This window comes from Candoia aspera, chromosome 8 (assembly GCF_035149785.1).
Source record: "Candoia aspera isolate rCanAsp1 chromosome 8, rCanAsp1.hap2, whole genome shotgun sequence".
Classification (NCBI taxonomy): domain Eukaryota; kingdom Metazoa; phylum Chordata; class Lepidosauria; order Squamata; family Boidae; genus Candoia; species Candoia aspera.
Genome location: NC_086160.1, coordinates 78,622,452 through 78,630,486, shown reverse-complemented (window position 1 = coordinate 78,630,486; position 8,035 = coordinate 78,622,452).

Below are 8,035 nucleotides of genomic sequence, written 5' to 3'. Positions count from 1 at the left end.
AAAGAGTTTATTTGTAACGCGTTTGCAAAGGCGGGTCCCTCCGTGCAAGAAGGAACCCTGAATGCATCCAAAGCCAGTATTTTTATACCCTATCTGTCCTCCCCCTCCTCCGAGGGCTCAGCTCACAATCTTCCTGTTTTCCCAGACATTTAGCATTATCTCATACACTTTTGAACTAGTTACTAGATTTATGGGTCTGTGGGATGATTTCCACACCCCCTTTCTCATCCTTGTTTCAAGGTCTATCTCTACTCAAACACATATTTCTATTGGCCAGCCATCCTACACACAATCAGCTACAAATTCTTAACCTAAGCAATTTTATCAGTGTTCAGGGTCTGTTCACCCATCTGTGGCTAACTCCCTTTTTTCTCTCATGAGTTTGAGGCACGTACAGGGGTTTTTCTTTACCTTGCCCCCCCCCCCACTCACACCTCCTTTTCCCAAACATGCCAGCGCCTCTCCGTTTCAGAAAACTTATGGGAGAGATACGCACAAGGCTTTAAGAACCCAGCAGAATCTTTTTGCAACAAAATAGCTCCAATAGAAAAATCAGAGGCATCAACCTGAACAACAAAAGGCCGTTCAGGGTCAGGGTGGAATAAAATGGGCTCCGCTGTAAAAAGGGTTTTCAATTGATCAAAGGCAGCCTGACAGGCAGGAGTCCAATTGAGCACGCCCCCCGGGTTTTTTACTTTGCGCATCTCCCCAATCCCCTTGGTGTGCAATAAATCAGTCAGGGGCAGAGCAATCTCCACAAACCCCTGGACAAAGGACCTGTAAAGGTTAGCGAACCCCAAAAAACTTTGAAGTTGGTGACGGGTGCGCGGGCGCTCCCAGTTGAGAACCGCCTGAACCTTCACAGGATCCATTTCAATGCCTTTGTCAGAAACCCTGTAGCCCAAGTAATCTAAGTGAGACTTATGGAATTCACACTTAGAAAGTTTAGCATAAAGCTTAGCTTCCCTGAGCTTGGTGAGAACCTGTGTAATGAGCCTTTCGTGCTCCTTCTCAGTTTTGGTATAGATGAGAACATCATCCAAATAAACCAAAACCCCCTTAAACAAATGTTCATGTAACACCTCATTGATCAGCTGCATGAAAACCCCTGGGGCTCCTGCTAGGCCAAAAGGAAGAACCTTATATTGAAACAAACCCAAGGGGCAATTAAAAGCCGTTTTCCATTCATCCCCCTCCCGAATGTGAATGCGATAGTATGCTTCGCGAAGGTCAAGCTTGGAAAAAATCCTACCAGTGGACAAATGAGCTAACATGTCTTTTACAAGAGGCAGAGGGTATTTGTTCGAAAGTGAGGCGGAATTTAACCCATGATAGTCCGTGCACAGTCTTAGGGTGCCATCCTTTTTTTCATGGAATAAAACGGGAGCCCCAACCGGGGAGTTGCCGGTTCAATGAAACCCCTAGCAAGGTTTTTATCAATGAACTCCTGCAACGCCTCTAGTTCCTTCTTGGTCATAGGATAAATCTTTGGCTTGGGCAAGGGAATGTCTGGAAGAAGCTCAATGGCACAGTCAGTCTTGCGATGGGGGGGTAATTGGTCAGCTGCCTCCTCCCCGAAGACGTCAGCAAAGTCAGAGTACCTTGCCGGCAGCCCCTCCATGGGGAGAGCGGGAGCTCGAGGGTCGACAATTTCAGCCCTCCCCGCAGCCAAAGTGAGGGATCTTCCCACAACAGGAGCCTGGTAGAACCCATCCTCAAACGTTAGAGTACGGGTTTTCCAATTGATGTATGGGTTGTGCCTGGTTAGCCAGGGAATTCCCAAAACCACCAAAGGATTGCCCACTGGGGTAACTATGAACTGGATCAGTTCGATGTGCGTGCCCATTCACAATGTAACCTCCCCAGTAAACTGGGTGGCTGGACCCCCTCCCGCCGTGGAACCATCAAGCTGCTGAAAAATCAGCGGTTTTGGGAGAGAGAAGCAGGGTAAGTCCAAAGCAGCGACCAGGTCGGGATGGATTAAACATCTGGAACACCCTGAATCGACCAAAGCCCAGACGTCGACGGTTTTGGATCGGCAGGCCAACTGGATCTTTACAGCTAGGATGGGGCAATCAGCACTCACCATGTTGGTATCGCGCCCATTCTCCACCACCTGCCCAGCGGTGCTGTTTAAGGCAGGTGGAAGGCATTTCCCACCGGCTGCTCCAGGGCGGCCAAAGTGTCTCCTGTAAAGTATACATCATCCTCTTCGTCCACGGTCGCCAGCGCCCCCGCCATCCGGCGAGGAGGGTTAGGTGCCTTTTGTGGTATCTTTTGGGTTGGTTTAGAGGGGCGATCCACCGTCTTAGCTCTTTGACATTCCACTGCGCGGCGACCCGCTTTGCCACACTTGATGCACTGGCCCCGGGCGAAACGGCGTTGCCTTTCCTCAGCCCAGCTTGAGTCAGACTGCATCCTTGGCCCCTTCCCACTGGAGGGGGGCTTGTCTCCTTTCGTAGCTTGCATAAAGGTGTGCTGGGCATGCTCAGCCTTCCCGGCCAGACAGATCCAATCATGCAGTGAGTCTGGATCATCTCTGCACAGCGCCCACCGCAACACCTCCCGATTGAGGCCATCCTTAAATCTATCGATTGAGGTAGCCTCCGACCATTCGGGAACTTTCCCTGCCAAAACTTTGAATTCTAGGGCATAATCAGCAACCAACCTTTGTCCCTGAACCAGTTCCTTCAGAGCATCTTTAGCCCTTTCCTTAGCAAGGGGATCCTCAAAATACCGTTTCAAAGCGGCTAGAAAGGTATCGAAGGCAGCCAGCGCTGGGGCTCTTGATTCGGATAACTGTACATACCAGTCAGCATCTCTGCCCTTCAGTTTTGTGGCAATAGCCATGATTTTAGCCCCTTCCGAGGTAAAACAATGTCCATATTGTTGCATATAATTCATCATGTTGGTAAGGAAGAATGACAAGTTTGTGGGGTCGCCATCAAACTTCACTGAAAAGTCCTTAGCTACCCCGCCACTCGGAGGCGCCCCAACTGGTGGACGAGCCGGGGTAACTACCACCGGAGTGGAACCACGGAGAGCCGGGGGAAAGTCCCGTGCCCGGCCCCTTCCCCTCGGAGCCGGCGATGGAGTAGGTGGGATGCTGGGACCCCCTGCTGCCCCGGACCAGTAACAACCTTTACCAGGTCACTCACTGCGGTTGAAAGGGAGCGTAGCATGTACTCTATGGATTCAATTTTGGACTCAAGGACTCTGATCCTATCCGGTGTGGTGGAGTCCTCCAGGTTGCTGACTTCAGGTTGCTGACTCCCCGACACTTTTGTGGACTCTCTCTCGGGAGTCTGTGGGCATCGTAGTTTCCATGTGGTGCGAGACGTCCCCAGCCGGGGGTCTGCCATGGCATCCCACAGGAACTGTTGGTGTTCGGCGAGCCCATCATCCGTCGGGTTCCTCACCTCCGGGCTGGAGCTTGAATCTCTAGAATGGGTGCGGGGTGGGATGGGAGGGGGCTCGAGTCCCTGCTCGGGAACGCCGTCTCCAAGAGCTGTCTGGTCGCCTCCCCAAACCCCGTTGACTCCTTCCCCAATTCTGCCGTCGCTAACTTCTTCTCTCGCAAGAAAGTTTCTTGGTAGAGACTAGCGAGGTTTGTTCGTGGAATGATTCTCAGCTTTATGTAACGATTGCCTTACTCAAATAAAATGCTCAGACTCCAAATCTAAGTTTAAGGTCTGGTTTTATTTAGAATAGAGTGCAAACAGAGAGAAAGCTGAGAATGAGAAAAGCGCGCCTAAACTCAAACTAAATAGCTCCGCTTCCAACAACGACCCACCCACCCCCCTTGCATACAGAACAATCCCACATTCCCAGGTGCTCCTAAGGAGCTCTGCTGATCGACGGGCAAAAAGACCTTGACATTTAAGAGATAACCCAAACACATTCCTTCCTGGCACAGCCCCACACATCTCCCCGTACAAGGTTTATCAGCAGCACCCTCCCAGCCAGGAACACACATCAACACTCTGGCATGCGAACCGTTACGATGGAGCGAACATCGCAATGGTGACCATGACACCTTTGGCTGCAAAGGATGTAGTCAATCTGATTTCGGTGTTGTCCATCTGGTGAAGTCCATGTATAAAGCCGTCTCTTAGGTTGTTGGAAGAGAGTGTTTGTTATGCAGAGTGAGTTGTCTTGGCAAAATTCTATCAGCCTATGTCCTGCTTCATTTTGTTCTCCCAGGCCATGCTTACCTGTAATTCCAGGTGTCATTTGACTGCCCACCTTAGCATTCCAGTCTCCCGTGATGAAAATAACCATCTCTTTTAGGTGTGTCGTCCAGTAGGTGCTGCAGATCCTCACAGAACTGCTCTACTTCAGCTTCTTCAGCATCTGTGGTTGGGGTGTATATTTGGATCGCTGTGATGTTAGATGGCTTGCCCTGAATTCGAATTGAGATCATTCTATTGTTTTTTGGATTGTATCCAAGCACTGCTTTAGCCACTTTACTATTAATTATGAAGGCTACTCCATTTCTTCTGTGGTCCTCTTGTCCACAGTACTCGATCTGGTGGTCATTTGATGTGAAGTGGCCCATTCCAGTCCATTCCAGTTCACTGACACCCAAAATGTCTATCTTTAATCTTGACATCTCACCAATAACCACATCCAATTTGCCCTGGCTCATGGATCTTACATTCCAGGTTCCAGTGGTGTGTTGATCCTTAGAACATCGGATTTGCCGTTCACCACCAGCACCGTCGGCCGCTAGCCGTCCTTTCGGCTTTGAGCTAGCTGCGTCATCACGTCTGGGGCTAGTTGAACTCATCCTCTGTTCCTCCCCAGTAGCATTTTGACCATCTTCTGACCTGGGGGTCTCATCTTCCGATGGTATACCAACATATCTCTGGTTGTACTGATCCATTTAGTTTTCATGGCAAGAATACTGGGGTGGGTTGCCATTACCTTCCCCAGGGATTGTATTTAGTCTGACCTCTCTGTCATGACCTTCCCATCTTGGGTGGCCCTTCACGGTTTAGCTCATGGCATCATGAGCAAGAGATTGCTGAACTCATATACGCTTATAGGTTTCACACTCGTGCAGAAGGTCTGAGTAAGTAGGTTTTTAACATCACTGATCAGGTACCCGTAGCCTGTCCTTCATTGAACTTTCATTTGCATAACCACGCTGCCCACCCCCCACATCCTATTTTACATCCTGCAGCAGTTAAGATACTCTTAACTGCGAAGGAAGTGAGCTGCAGCTGATGAAAACGCGTGCCTTGCGAAAGCATGTCAGTCTTCAAAGAGGCTACCAGGCCTTTTCCCTGCAGCCCAAAGTCCCTGGTCTGTTCAGGCCTCCCTCCCTCCCTCCCTCCCTCCCTTCAAAAGCCCAAAGCATCTGTGGTGTGGCCCAGCAAACCACCATGTTTATTTCACTGACTGTACCTCAAAGATAGCCCAGTCCAGCTGGCAGACAGAGCCTTACTGAAGAAGTGTCGCGCGGTGTGGAGTTGTGGGGGAGAAATCCTTGGGACCACTGGCAGCCAGAGGAGTGGCAAGGGCGGCCAGAGAGGTGGCAGCAGGCGAGCCCAATTCCTTGCTGCGCAGGCCAGAGGGCAGCCCAGGTGAAAGGCGCACCTGAGCCTCCTGAAGCCAGCTCTCTTCCCAGCAGGGCAGTCCACAGCAAATGGCTGGAGAGAAGCCTGCAGTGGCAGCAAAGAGCCAACTGTGACTGCAGAGAAGTGGCGAGATGGGGTGGTATGGACACAGCGCGGGCAGCCTCGGCTTCTTTCCATGGCGGGCCCCCTCTGCTTTTTCCCTCCTCCTGCGTGGCTGCTGTCTTGATGCACTGGCTTATCCTCTGCACCCAGAGGATGTCTCCAGGCCCTCATCGGAGTCTCCCTGGAGCATGGATCTGGTAGTGCCCCGGCCAGCCTTCCCAGAGGGAGGGGAGCCAGGCAGGCATGTGCACGTGCCATTCAGGATGACACAGAACAGGGCAGGGGGGTTCAAGGGGCACCCCTTGGGCATTCATTGGTAGGGATATCCGCCAACAGCGACCTGGCATAAGGATGTATCCTGACACCAACGTAACAACTTACATTTCTTATTTTTATTTATTTATATTTCAAATTTAGTCACCACCCATCTCACTCAGAGTGACTCTGGGCAGTTTACAATAAAACAAGAATAAATGGTTAAAATACAATAAGACAATATTCTTAAATAAAAAGTATATTTCAAGATGTAGATGTTAAAAAGTTCTTAATTTATGGGAACATCTTCAGGGCGCTAACCATCCCGAGTTGGTTACCCCTCCCCATGCCCCATGTGAGGTGGCAGAGCCAAGTCTTCACCCCTTTCCGGAAGGCCAGGAGAGTGGGGGCCCGCCTCACCTCTGGGGGTAACGTGTTCCATAGGATGGAAACTGGCACCCAATGCAGCTCCCGCAGCAAAGGTGTCACATGTGCCATCCTTGGGGCACCCAAAATAACTCGCACGGCCACATTTTGAGCCAGCTGTAGCTTTTGGATACTCTTCAAGGGTAGCCCCATGTAGAGTGCATTGCAATAGTCTATACAGGAGATGACTAGAGCATGAGTGACTGTTCAAAGGGCCTCCCGATCCAGAAAAGGGCATAACTGGTGCACAACACGTAGCTGCACAAAGGCTCTCCTGGCCACAGCTGCCACCTGCTCTTCAGGCAGGAGCTGTGAGTCCAGGAGGACCCCCAGATTAGGCACTGGGTCTGTCTGGGGCAGTGCAACCCAATCCAGAACCAAAGATTACAAAGTCCCGAATATGGAGGAGCCATTAATCCACAGCTACTCCATCTTACCAGGGTTCAGCTGAAGCCTGTTGTTCCCCATCCAGGCCCACATAGCCCCCAGGGACTGAGATAGGGCAGACACCGCATCACTTACCTCACCCGGGATGGAGATATATAACTGAGTATCATCAGCATATTGATGATACCTCATCCCGTGGTGATGGATGATCTCACCGAGTGGTTTCATGTAGATGTTAAAAAGGAGTGGGGAGAGTACCAAACCCTGTGGCACCCCACAGAAGACTTCTGACTTTTATCAAACCTTTATGCAAGAGATCCAGGATGTTGTGGAAAATATGAGAGCTAAAATGTGCCATCAGGTTGGGGATGTGGTGGATGAAATTGAGGAATCCAAGAGTGATAGAAAGGTTTCTTTTAAGACTGCAACTGGGATTTTTGTCATGCTGGATGAAGACTGGATATTGGAGTTGGAGAAATCTAGAGGAGAGAGTGATCAGCAAGCCTTAAATAGGGTTGATCTCATGGTGGAATGCCATGAAAAGAACCTGGAATTTTTGATGGGGGCAGCTGGGCTGTTTGATTTTCTTAAGAAGAAAGCTCTGTGCGTAATTTGGGAATATGTAACTGCTTTGGTTTATTTTGAAGTGGGGTAAGGGTTGAAGAAGGTTTGTTTGGTTTGCTTTAGGATTTGACTGATGTTATTGTTGGTATTTGTTTTTGCAAGGACCAAGCTATTAAGGTTACTATGGTAACAAATCACTCTGGCAGGGTGAACAGGTCAAACTTAAGTATCCTTAGTTTTGGGTGTGAAAAGAATGACCATATAAGGAAATTGCCTGGAGGGCAGCTTGCCTGGGCTTACTAGTTTCATTTTCCTTTTTCTACACAGCCTCTCTTCCCAGTCCTCTCTGAGCATGTGTGAATGCACAGCTTGAAAATATGTTTTTGTGCTTTCTGTAAATACATTTATTTTTATAGAAATGCCTGGTGTGTGATTTTTCTGATCTCTTGGGCCAAACGTTTTCCAGCACTCTGCCACAGTTATTTGCCTTTAAAGATTTGGATTTACTGTTTTGAATTGGATTTGTTGGGGGGGGGGGTTGGGTTTATTAAGATTTTAGGTTTAATAAGATTGGGATTATTAAAACTGTCATATCATTAAGTATAATAGCTGACAATTTATGTGCCTTTCAATTTGATTTTTATTATATTAGAAATGTATAGAATAGTGGAAGAGAATAATTAAATATGTTTTATCTTATGGAGGGGAGAAAGATGTTC